This window comes from Leuciscus leuciscus, assembly GCF_965113295.1.
Source record: "Leuciscus leuciscus genome assembly, chromosome: 18".
NCBI classification, from domain to species: Eukaryota; Metazoa; Chordata; class Actinopteri; order Cypriniformes; family Leuciscidae; genus Leuciscus; species Leuciscus leuciscus.
Window position 1 is genome coordinate 11,966,164 of NC_138742.1, and position 13,754 is coordinate 11,979,917.

Here is a 13,754-nt window from a genome sequence, read left to right on the forward strand (position 1 = left end):
TTCAGCCTCCTTAACAAGCACAGCGTCCCACCCCCCCCAAACGCAGGTTATGTGAGGATCTTTACCAGCAATGATTCACAGCGCTAATTCTTCTGTTTTTTAGGATCAGCCTTAAGCCCTGAATGTCTGGTACTTGATGTGATATTAGAATTGAAATGTCTTACCAACATTTTTGTTTATTTTTACTATCTTATTTTGTTTATACAGATGATATTCTGCAGATTAAAATATCAGAAGGCTGTAGAAAAAGAAATACAAGTCATTAGATGCCTGTTGGTGATTTTCTTCACTAATGTTTTTCTTATACCCCTAGTATTTTCTCTAATGTTTTCTGAATTTGCATACTAAACACTGAAGATGGGAAATCATTCAATAATGGCATCACCAGCAATGAATACATCTGTAATAAGTGAGAAATAAAAGTTTTATCTTATAGTTATAGTTGCTTCTAATCTAGTTTTCTTTTCTTTTTTTAGGTTACAATGTGATCAATAAAAATGTATATGAATTGTTTGTGCTGCTGCTGTGTTGAAATATATGCCAGAGATGTGGTGTTTCACCGCAGATCAAATTTATTTTTAGATTTGCTTTTGGTTTCGAGAATCCCCAAACACACATATATACAGTTGCTGTTGAAATCCTGGGCTAAGAATTGAGAAAGTGCATTGCAATGAGCCATTTTTATAGATCATATGCTTTTTGGACTGAATGATGGTCATTAAAAATGTCATATTATTTCTCTTTATCAAACATCCAAAGAGATGGCAGCGAGCTCAGCTATATGGTTCAGCCAAACATTTTAATTTTCATTATTTTCTCGACCTAACAAGAATTCATAGTGAACACAGTTGTGAACACGCTGTCAAGTTTCACAAAAGTGGTCCATATGACTTAGAATCAATGATGTTTGATGCTGATGACGTATTTGACAGCTCATGCTCATTTTATTGAAAAAATCCATGAGAAATTCTTAAAAGAATTCTCTTTTATGTTTTCCGCAGCTTTAAGGGATGGTTCGGAGTAAAACTGGCTTTTCCCAAATCACGGAAGTGACCTCGACGTCCGGGTTAGCAGTAGCATAAGCCATCAGGCAAGTGTTATTTAAATAAACTCCTGATGTACTTACAAACTTTCCAATGCCTTGTTTTATGAGTACAGAACCTACACTCAAAAAAATGACTCTTTGGTTGAACATGATTTAATCATGGACAGTGGTTCCACGTGATTGATTCAAGTTATTCGAACACGACTGAATCAGGTTATTTGGACAAGATTGAATCAAGTTATTTGGACATGATTAAATCAAGTTATTTGGACACGACTGAATCAGGTTATTTGGACAAGACTGAATCAAGTTATTTGGACACGATTAAGTCAAGTTATTTGGACGAGTCTAATTTTAATTGAGTTTACTCACTTTGCTTAAGTTTATCCAACATGAAGTATTTGGGTTGAGATAACATGGTTCCATCATGTGGAACCACTGTCCATGCTTCAATCATGTTCAGCCAAAGAGTTATTTATTTGTGTCTATTTAATAGACACACAGAGTTAAAATAACATACAATCAACCTATATATAGCTTTTCTTTTAATACATACGATGTTGGCAGTCTAAAGATGGTACTGATTGCATCACTAGCAATCCCATTGGAGTTGCTTTTAAAGCAACTTGAATTCTTAGCAGGTCCTTCACCGAAGCACATGCTCGACACTTTACCACAATGGTAACTCACCCATAAACACCTACATATAAGAAAGTTGTTTAAAATACCAACATAATAGAATATTAAACATTAACAAGTCTCCCTATTTTCTCATCTTGCTTACATTTTTCTTATCAAAGAACACTGGTACAAAGCAATTACGACAGACCAGGAGGATATTCTTATTTAGTATTTATTGAGATATAACATTTACTTCACAAAACATTCTCAGGCATAAAACAAAATCAGTGGGCTTTATAGTAAAAATATATATAACATTAAAACAATATTATCAGACTTTTTCACCAAATAAGTGAAAACTGCACAAACAAGGAAATATGCTTGTTTAAAATGTGTAAATATAAAATAATATTATACTAATAAAATAACTGAAACAGACTGGGCCATTTTTAAGTAAAATGTTTCCTCTAGATTCAACAGCACTTTATGAATAAACTTTGAGAAGTTAGTGTTCTCTAAATAAGGGCATAAATAAGTGCAAAAAACAGCAGCAGTGCACTGACCAAGACTTGGTAGACATCACCACCTCATCTTCAATCAAAACATCCAGTGAGTTTAAAGACAACGTTCCTCCTCACCAGCAATGATGGTGACTGCTGCACCTGGTCAAACTCCTTTTTCTAAATGCATTGAAAGAAAAAAAAGAAAGTGTTAGTGTATGTCACCACATATCATAAAAACGACCCTTGTGAGGGCAGACATTTAAATTTTCATAAATTAAAATAAAGGCGTGAAGGATCAGAGTAGTGTTTATTCAGTAGGGTTTGTGCCCATTTAAAACCCTGTAGTACTTTAAACAACACGTCTTCCAGTTTGTCAGAAGGATTTTATTGGGAAAAAATGTCAGGGGTTTATCAGTTGAATGTTCTAGAGCAGTGGTTCCCAAACCTGTCCTGGAGTACCCCCAACACTACACAACATTTTCTTTGTCTCCCTAATCAAACACACCTGATTCAACTCATCAGCTCATTAACCCATGTGATAATGAGCTGATGAGTTGAATCAGGTATGTTTGATTAGGGAGACAAAGAAAATGTTGTGTAGTGTTGGGGGTACTCCAGGACAGGTTTGGGAACCACTGTTCTAGAGCAAAAAAAAAAAAAAAAAAAAATTAACAACATGTAATTTGGCATCAGTCGGTTCTTTATTACAAAGTAGAAAGTAAAGTGGTACTTGAAAGGGATAGTTCACCCCACAATGAAAATTCTGTCATCATTTACTCACTATCACATCATACCAAACACAAGAATCTTGTTCAGCTTTGGAACAAATTATAATTTTTTTTATATTTTTATGTCATGGACCATCCATCAAAAGTCTATAGACAATCAATATTTAGCTTCAGTAAGTAAATAAAGATATAGCTAATCCATATGAATAAAGCAGTTTTATACAAGCCTTCCAATGGATAAAATGACAAAAAGTATGAAATATATTATTTATTTATTTTTCTTAAGATGAACAAAATTATGGTTTTGGAACATGAGGGTGAGTAAATCATGACAATTTTCATTTTATTTTTAGGTGCACTATCCAAGTCATACATTTATTCTAATGACATAGGCTACTGATTTATGCTAAAAGGATAAAGTATTCCTAAGTAAATATAATGTAGTCCTGACATGTGTCCTACCTTGTGTGTCTTCAAATCATCAGCTGACTCTTCCTTTGAGATAGTAGTCATGTCAGGATCGTAGTTCTAATGACATCAATGCCATTTTTGCACTTGAAGGCAAAACACAAAATTATGGTAATGTAACACAATTAAGCAACATTTATTGAGTTTATTTTTATGATTCATAAGACAACTTTCAACGACTGTCTTATGCTTCAACAGATAGCTGAACAGATTCAAAAATGGTCAAATTCATGGTTTTCTCTATGGGAGTTGTAAAATGAGACCATAAAAAAAAAAAAAAAAAAAAAAAAAAAACACATTGTAGGCCTACTGTACTGGTTACAGTCAGTATTTATATTAGTTTATACAACTTTAAAATGTGTGTGGTTCTGAAAGACACAAATAACAAATATGAATAACTAAAAATTATTAGCCATACATACCATTCTAGCAACCAAAGGCGCAAATACCCATTATTGATATTATTATTAACAATATTCAGTAACCAATAATAATTGTCATTAATGCTTTAAAAACGCACTGAACCATCAACCACACAACACAACATTGTTATAATATCTTTGATCGATGCCATGAAAATGAACAGAGTGCAAAGATAGATGATTAAACTAACAAACATGTGCAAACTTAGACACATACCTTTTCGTTTGATGTTTAATTCTGTTATGGCGCGGTGATCTCTTTCAGGCATAACATCGTGGATTCTGTCATAAATTCATCCGTATCAGTCGACATAATAAAACAGTTGTTAAAATTGTTTCTAATCAGACTGATGCAAATGGACGAAAAAGTTAACTTACCTGTTTGTTTGCCGTTTAATTCAGTTGATGGCGCGGTCATCTAGGCTTAAAATAGTGCAATCAGGCCATAAATACATAACGTTCAACCAATATAATAAAACTGTTGGCTAATATTTTTTTCTAACAACACTGATGCAAATGGATAGATGAGTTAAGTTAACAGTTACCTGTTCGTGTGCTGTTTAATACAGTTTATGGCGCGGCCATCTCATTTAGGCTTACAATCGTGCATTCTGTCAAAATAACACATTAGTATCAACCGACATCATAAAACAGTTTGATAATATTGTTTCTAATAACAGTGATGTAAATGGATGAACACGTACCTGTTTGTTTTAAGCTTATATTCCAGTTAATGGCGTGGCGATCTATTAGAGACATGCGCAGCATTAACGTATTTTATGAATGTTGCCGCCAGGATATGCAAATTGCGTCACAACAAATTTCCGCTTCCTTTAGGTTGAGAATGTGGTTTGTTTTCAGGCTGTTTTGACATTCAGTCCGGCTGACTTTATAAAAACACACATTTTATATGTGTGATTGACTTTTACTAAACATTATTTGTATCAGTCTGATTTAACAGCAATTTAAGACAAATAACAAACCTAAAAACACCAATAACCATTTAATTGCACTTCTATAATTATAATCAAGCTATAAATTAATAAACAAAAATATTTAAAATAAATTATAAATATTATGTAAGTTATTATATATATTTTTTTTATTCAGTCAACAGTTTGACTGAGCTAAGTGATTGAAACATGTACTTTTAAAATGAAAACTTTATGTTAAACCAACGAGTGACAGTTTTAAGTCAGTTTAACATGACACAATCATGTTGAAATGAAAAATAGCCAAAATGGCATTATTTCAACATGAATTGTTCAGGTAAAGTGAACAAAACTGAAAAATCATTTTTTTGAGTGTATTTGTACTTCTGTAGAAGTTTGGTACCATTCTGGGCATTATTAGTGGGGTAATTTACGAGATACAGCCTAGGATCCATTTAGCCTTTGCTCTAAACCATTCGGCTGATATCTCTAAATAAGCTCTAACTTTAATAATGTTCGACCAATGGAAAAAAGGCTTCTGGGGTGGGTGTTTGGCTCGAGGTCATGGTGCAAAGGACCCTAGGTTGATTTTACTCCGAACCATCCCTTTAACTAACAATGAATGGCTTTGTTATGACATGAGGTTGAGTAAATAATGACATAAATTTCATTTTCATTTTGCCTGAACTATTCCTTCAATAATTGTTGAATGTACTTCAATGTAGTTCTCCACTTTAGAAAAGTTGACTGTTTTACTGTCCCACGAGAGGTGGATGCTGTTGCTGGGATATTGTTGCCTGGATACCATTGTTTCCATGTGTGGCCTGTATCTTTCCGTGGTCAGATGAGACGCCTACAGTTGTGATGTCAAGTTGCAGCCAATCAGCTTGCAGGATGAGCTGTAGAGTGCTTATGCAAGAGGTAAGAACATACAGCGTGCATACAAATGAACTTAGTGTGCACACAGTCTGAATACTGACACACACACACACACACAATTAGACACAATGCTGCACTGAATTAGAAATGTTTCATTTTCAGCTGGAACAAAAGAATGAAATTAACTAATTAACTTTAATTCACATAAACCATTACTTCTAATTATGTGTTTGTGTGTGTGGATGAGAGAAATTTGACTCACATCTTCATTAGCACATGAATAACCATTCAAGCCTTTAACACACTTCAGTCACTCTCTGAAAACAAACAACTCACAAGCTCAAAGCCGTGCCATCTTTGAAAACATACAATGCACTTTCCATCCCCCGAACCCCATGCCCGAACCCCTGAAAAAAACTTGGCTGACAACACTCCCAACGTCACTAACTGCTTTCATTTCAGCTGTTATAGTGAGCCAAAAAGAGGCCAAATAGATGTTTTACAGTATCTGATTTTGGGTGATCTGATTAGAAGTGGATTTCATGTGATATAGATATAAATGGGGTCCAATGTGTCTTGTGATTTATCACTCAAACCACATTTGAGGGGGTCAGGGTGTTGTTTTCTCCCTTTTTTCTCCCTGCAGAATATGCCCTATATGGTGAGGGCAATAGTAAAGGGACCTTAGGCCTGTAAAGCCTTGTAAATCCTATCCTGATGAAGTTCTGCAGCCTGAAGCTGGAACTCCGGATGGGATCAAGGAGTCAACTGCACCGGATCTTCACTGATACTGAAGGAAATTCATGAGTCATCCTGCTGGACCTCTACATCAGCTGACATCCCTTTCTCATGGACTGAGTGATAAAAGAAGAAGATTTTTGTGAAGTATGTATACCATGTTTTGCACACACTGTGAAAAGAAAGTTTTTGAAAAAGTAAGATTTTTTTAAAGGAATTAATAATTTTATTCAGCAAGGATGCATTAAATTTATTACAAGTGAGGGTAAAGACTTTGGTACATTGATACAAAAGATTTCTATTTATATTAATCAAAGTATTAAGCTGAACAACTGTTTCAGGGATCATGTGACACTAAAGGCTAAAGTAATGGCTGCTAAAAAAATTGCTTTGAAATCACTCAAATAAATTACATTTGAATACAATTAAAACGTTTTTATATATTTTTTTATAGTAATAATATTTCACAATATTACTGTTTTTACTGTATTGATCAAATACATGCAGCATAAGAGATTCTTTCATTAAAACATGAACAAATCTTACCGACCTCAAACTTGGAAATATATTACTAAAGAAATTATTAGAAATCACTTTTTTCAACAGTTTCAGTTCTATTATTGAAACATGATGTTGGTAAACTGTTTCTGCAAACAAAATATGATTAGATATTTAGACTTTACCAAATCCAACTCTTTACGCAACATTTCAAGCCAGAGTCTGATGAAGAGCTTGTGGCTTGAAATGAAACTCTTTGGTGAGAAAGTGAATCAATGTTTTGATTTTGCCTATACGTTTTTAATTGTGTTCCTGTATTAGAATTTTTGGTTGTGTGTGCTTCACTGTATTTCTTCAGAATTACTCAAATGGAGCAATGCATAGAGTATAAAACTCATGCACACATTAGCACATTCACACAAATTCAAATTCAAACACGCATTCAGACCATGCTCAAGCAAGAAGGAAGTAGATCAGAAAAGAGTAAATGTCTGAGTGTGTGTGTGTGTGTGTTGAAGGTCATTTTGAAGGGCAGTTGAATGTTATCAGTGCTGGTTCTAATGCCAGGAAGACTTTCTTGAGTTATGTAACATGTTACAATGGCATTCCACTCACTGGACAATAAATTGACCACTAAGGCTCCAGGAAACAATGAAGGGTGTGTGTGTGCGTGTGTGTGTACTGTGTAATGTGTATGCATGTGTGATATCCTCTACATTCTTAACCTGATGCCACAAAACTGCAGCAGTGAAGTGAAACTAGGTTAAGATGCCACTTCAGGCTGTCTGCAAAATCTACAGATCCGACAGGTTTGTCGTGCATGCCTGTGCCTGTGTGTGGAGGCGAGCAAGTTGTTGAGAAGATGTTCACTTCTATCATTCTTTGTGTCATTAACGTTCTCATTACCTATTCTCATTATTGAGCGGTTTAGCATTTCGGATAAAGCCGCCTGTGGAACGGCTGAATTGGGGGTGACTTTGGACCAATCAGCTGTGAGAGTGAGGTGTGTTTCTCTTTTTTTTTCCAACAGTGAGAATCCAGGCCAAGTCCTTTGGGATCTCTCAGCTCATATCCAATTCACTTTAACACAAGCCGTCCTTTCTGTTCTGTCTCAAATTTATTGTTTTCATCTCTCTGACTCATCTCTCTCTCTCTCTCTCTCTCTCTCCATCCTTCTCTTTTCCTTTCAATCGTGGTTAAATATTCTCTTTGTATGGTCTTGTCTGGGTTGTGAGTGACTCCTTGTCATTAGCTGTAAGTAAGTGGAGGCATTTTCACAAATGAGGGATGAAACGTGCTTGTGTCCGGCTCCGGTCCTCTTCCAGTCAACTGCCGCTATCTAGTTTATAAGAGTTGCACATTCACTGCATACATAGTACTATCAATATCACATTGAAAATTATTTTGTCTTGTTTTCCAATAAAAATTCAACAAGATAAATGTTTGAGAAGTCAAATTGGATTAGATATTAAAGGAATAGTTCACCCAAAAATGTCCAAGTTACTTTTTCCTCCATACAATAAAAGTGGATGGAAACCAGGGAACTATTCACTCATATTTATTCTACTTGCTTTATGCATAACTGGCTTATATATATATATATATATATATATAGTTTTTCTTTAATATTATAATCAATATAATTAATTATAATTAATTATAATAGAATAATTATTTTAAATATACAATATAAATGTAAAATATAATTATATAAATTATAAATTAAATTATTTAAATTGTAATATTTGTTTAAAAAAAAAAAGTTTAATAAAAAAAATTTTTTTCATTATCTTTATATTGGCTAAACCTTTATATATAAATGAAGTTTGAATAATGACTGTGTTAACCGTTGAGATTGGTAACAAGACAGTTGTGCAACTATAGAAAATGTTAAATGCATTCTTCTGTATTTACCAAAAGACATAGAGCTAAACTATGACAAGAGCTTTATATATGCTACCAAAATAATGGGATTCTCCTCACTATATCCCTGCCACTTAAAAACATTCATAGTTTCTTTCCTTCCTTCTTTCTGTCTTATCTCACCCATCTCGTGCTTTGACCTTTTCAGAAATGCTGAGCAGTTTAGGGACACAGATGATACACACATGCCCTGAGTGCTGGGTATGTGTGTGTGTAAGAGAGAGAGAGTGTCTGTGCGCAGCTCTATAACTTAACCTCATGTCATATTTGACACGGTCACTTTCACGGTCTTAAGCATGACATGCATTCAAACACACTAGCACACTGATGCCGTGCATCCAGTCTGTTGTTGTGTCAGTCAGGGCATAATCAATCTGTCCCTCAATCACTCTCTCCACGTGCAGAGAATGTGAAAGCACATATACAATCCTCCCACTGCTCACTAAGACAAAACAGATGTTGCACACATATGCTGTCATTTAAGCCTGTCCCGTTCAAAATGGGCTTTAATGAGTGTAAATGGAATGAGGTTTTAAATGTATGTTTGGGAGGAGCATCTATTCCTGCATGTAATACAAAGGCAAGTTATGTATACAGTTTTCACAAGAAATATTTAGACAAGCTTAAAAATGCCTTGGAGAACAATTTATCAAACCAAGTGGCATGTGCAAACAAACTTACTACTTTTTCCAAAGATTGGCAGTGTAGCAAGACCAAACACATAGTTTTTAAATGTATGAGCTGAGGCAATAATCAAACACATTTAACTAATTCTAGTGAATCGTTTCATTTGGACAGTCCAATTTTTTTAATGCACTACTGTTTGGGGTTGGTATGATTTTTAAAATGTTTTTGAAAGAAGTCTCTTCCATACTCACCAAGGCTGCATTTATTTGATAAAAAATACAGTAAAAGCAGTAAAAAACTAGGCAAGGCAAGTTTATTTATATAGCACATTTCATACACAATGGCAATTCAAAGTGCTTTACATCGAAGAAATTGAAATAATAAAAAGAAATAAGAATAATTAAAACAGTTTAGAAAAATTAAATAAAATACAGTACAGTACAAACAGTCGGACGAACAGCGGCACAGTGCTCATTCAGTAAATGCACAGCTAAACAGATGTGTTTTGAGTCTGGATTTGAATGTGACCACTGTAGGAGCACATCTGATCTCTTCTGGAAGGTGTTTCCAGTTGCGGCTGGCATAATAGCTAAAAGCCGACAAACCATGCTTAGAGTGAACCTTTGGTATTTCTAGCTGATATGATCCTAATGATCTGAGTGATCTGTTGGGTTTATATTCAGTGAGCATATCTGCAATGTATTGAGGTCCTAGGCCATTGAATGATTTATATTCCAGTAATAATACTTTAAAATCAATCCTAAATCTAACTGGGAGCCAGTGTAAAGACCTGAGAACTGGTGTGATATGTTCATATTTTCTGGTTCTGCTCAGAATCCTGGCGGCAGCGTTCTGTATGAGCCGCAACTGTCTTATGGTCTTTTTGGGAAGGCCAGTGAGGAGTCCAATACAATAATCCACCCTGCTGATGATGAAAGCATGAACAAGTTTCTCTAGAGAACTTGAATATATTTTGAAATGTAATTTATGCTTGTGATGCAAAGCTGAATTTTCAGCATCATTACTCCAGTCTTCAGAATCACATGGTTCTTATAATATATTAATTTGGTGCCAAAAAAACATTTCATATTATTGTCAATGTTGAAAAAAGTTGTGCTGCTTAATATTTTTATGGTTGTTTTATCAGGGCTCTTTGATGAATTGAAGGTTCAGCATTGATTTGAATAGAAATCTTTTGTAACACTATACATGTCTTTACTGTTACTTTTTTGGTCAATTGAATGTGTCCTTGGTGAATACAACTATTTATTTCTAATAAAAAAAAACTCACTGACTCCAAACATTCAATCAGTAGTGTATATTGCATTACAAAAGTCCTAATCAATCTAATGAATCTGTGTGCTCGGACAGTCCATTGAAAAGTCATTTATTGTAGCGAGTATAATTGATATTGTTCATTCATTCTTATACCTCATTCTTATTGTGCCTGCATGCATACAGCTCTGATTAAATTATAAATGAAGCCTATTTAATTGGATACTTTTATTTTTATTTGTAAAAACATTGCCCCATTAAGCAACTTCACCTTTACCATCCTTAAAGATTATATGAGCATAAAATTTGTACATGTGTGTGAAAGTCGGTTCTCCGATATACACCTCTTCACAGACACAAACACACACTGTTTTCACGGATGCCCCTGTCGAAGCATCATGATATGTCTCTGCTTTTTTCACTCCCACACTTATCTCGTTCTCGCCGCAGAAGTCTGAGGAACACTGAATCCTGGGAGATTCAGAATCCTAATGACTCATCATGTTTGAAAATCTGACACGCTGACACATCCTGAGTGTTCAGCTAAAGATGACGGTGGCATCGGTTTTTATCTCGCTACTAGTGTCTCTAAACCACATTTTGCAATTGTCTTCTATAAAAAAAGTGCATATTATGGTTTGGAGATTACATTTCTTATTTACCTCCTGTCAGTGGCCATGAATGTCACTCGTTGCTGCCATTTTTATCCTTACACACACACACACACACACACACACACACACACACACACACACACACACACACACACACACACACACACACACACACACACACACACACACACACACACACACACACACACACACACACACACACACACACACACACACACACATACACACATAGTACCAAGATGTAGCAATGCATCAGTCATAGCTACTCCTCCCACTCCACCTGTCAACCTTCCATGCTTGCCATCTCTCCATCTCTCTCTCTATTTCTCTCAGTCTGAGTGGTATATTGGCAAATGTACCACTACCATATAAACTTTTTAAAGGGAAGACTGAAGCAAAATTGTACATCTCTCTCTTTTGTATTTATATTTGTGTCAATCTATCAGTCTGATTTAATACACCCCCGTCTGTCTGGCCTGATTTCATGTTATGCATTTTACATCTTAGGTTTGGTAAAATGTGAGATTTCACGCTCTCACGTGTAACTTATTCTGTTTGCCTCTGAAGCTTCATCAGCACGTGAGGGGAAAGAAGCTATTCTGAGAGAGAAAAAAGAAAAGAGAGAGAGAGAAACTGTGTCCCCAAAGATATCTTGCCTTCCCTGTAGCATAGAGAGAGATGAGCAGAGAGTCATGTTTATTTTATAAGGCTCACACTCTCTCTTTTATGTGTGTGTTTGTGTGAGAGAGAGTGTAACTTTGAAAAGGAGCTGAGCGTTTGGAAAGAGAGGAGAGAAGAGGGCAGATGATGTTGTTGGTATTGTGGTGCCTGTGGTTTTTTTGGACCGAGGTACTAATGCTCCAACAGCGATCTAATCTTTTCCACAAAACACAACTCAAATTACACTTCACACTCACGGATACGGCAGAGGATGACTCAACATTTATATGAAGAGATGTGAGGAAGAGGGGAATATTTATCTCCAGATTTATCTCTACAAAATATTAAGCAGCACAAAATTAATGATGATGACTGATTTCTGAAGCATCATGGGACACAGAAGACTGGAGTAATGGCTGATTACCTTTAAATATATATATTAAAATAGAAAAATAGATGATGAAACAACTGAAAACTGAGCAATAAAATGAATTGCAAAATTACTTTCCATTTAGACACATTCACACCCCAGTTCCCTATTTACATTTTCTCTCTTCTGATGATCTGTATAGTTTTGAAATTCAGATTTGTATCCTTTGACTAACAACTTGAGACTAGTGAGAAAACAACTACAAAGGCACAAGAGAGAGAAATAGAGGTTCTGTGTCAATTTATATCAAAATTGTGAGTTTTAATGTCTTATCTTGCATACTTACAGGAGGAAAAACATTTCTTTAGCTCGGGTTGTACACTGTGTGCCTGACAGTTGGCCAGTGTGTTGATGATGAATAAACTACTCTATAAATAATAGATGCCCTCTGCTGCTCTGCGCTTTGATTACTAAATATATGCATACAGATATCGATTGATTAAAGGTACAATCAAAAAGCAATGATATTTGCTTTATGCAGAAAGTTTATCTGCATTTAGATGGGTGAAGTTGACCCAGAATGTGTCCAAAAATAATAACAGGAATAAACCAGCCTTATACGTTGGTGTCCAGTGACATCCTATGGGTCATTCTTATATAATGTGGAGCAGCTGTTACTCAAAACAACACATCAGGAACTTATATCTGTGATTTACGGATATTTGAAATAGCTCATCTTTTGTACATTTTCATATTTCACAGAGCGACTGATTATATCAGATAGATTATATGAGACTCCTGTCACTGCTGATGCAACACCAGTCTTACGATGAAAAATGAAGAGAGTGAGCCATGAAATGCATGTAATAATCTTATTTTCCAACAGCAGTTTATTCTTTTGGTGGCTTCTTGCTCTTTGCGAGGTATTTTGGGTTTGATTGGGCAGAGCAGACAGCAAGATCAGTGATATGCATAAAATGAATACCTCTTTTGTCCAGGATGAAAGGCGTTTTTTTCTTTCTTTCTCAGGTTGTCTCTCAAATAAAAGGATCCAGTCTGTTATTGTGAATCAAACAGCTCTCACAGTCAAGATGGGAAATGCATTTTCTCCTTATCTGTAATTTGTGAAATTACCTCTGTGTATATGGCATTTTATCTTTCTTTCGTCTCCAAAAAGAAGAATTTTTTTCTATTTTTTGTATGTGTGCGATTCAGATATCTTTGATGTAGGTTTAGAGCTATGAGTCATATAGTCTACACAAGGTTTGTCATCCACACTAAGTAAATGACCACTGAGATTTCACGAAATTATTTTGCCAGCTGTGTTTGCATGATGAATAAAAATTAGTCACTGCACAGTGCCAGCCTACTTGAAACTGTCAATTCATAAACAACACTCAATTAAATTAATACGGTGACAGTTTAGTCGC

At 35.1% G+C, this 13,754-nt stretch overlaps 1 long non-coding RNA gene across 1 annotated transcript; it reads right to left on the reverse strand.

The window, feature by feature from the left end:
* Window positions 1–1,591: 1,591 nt before the first annotated feature.
* On the reverse strand, window positions 1,592–5,093 carry LOC309481050. Its single transcript, XR_014199876.1, has 6 exons — window positions 4,492–5,093; window positions 4,333–4,398; window positions 4,166–4,210; window positions 4,005–4,069; window positions 3,360–3,451; window positions 1,592–2,346 (listed from the first exon to the last, which is right to left on the reverse strand). It is a non-coding gene; the product is annotated as an uncharacterized lncRNA (long non-coding RNA).
* Between the last annotated feature and the right edge of the window lie 8,661 nt (window positions 5,094–13,754).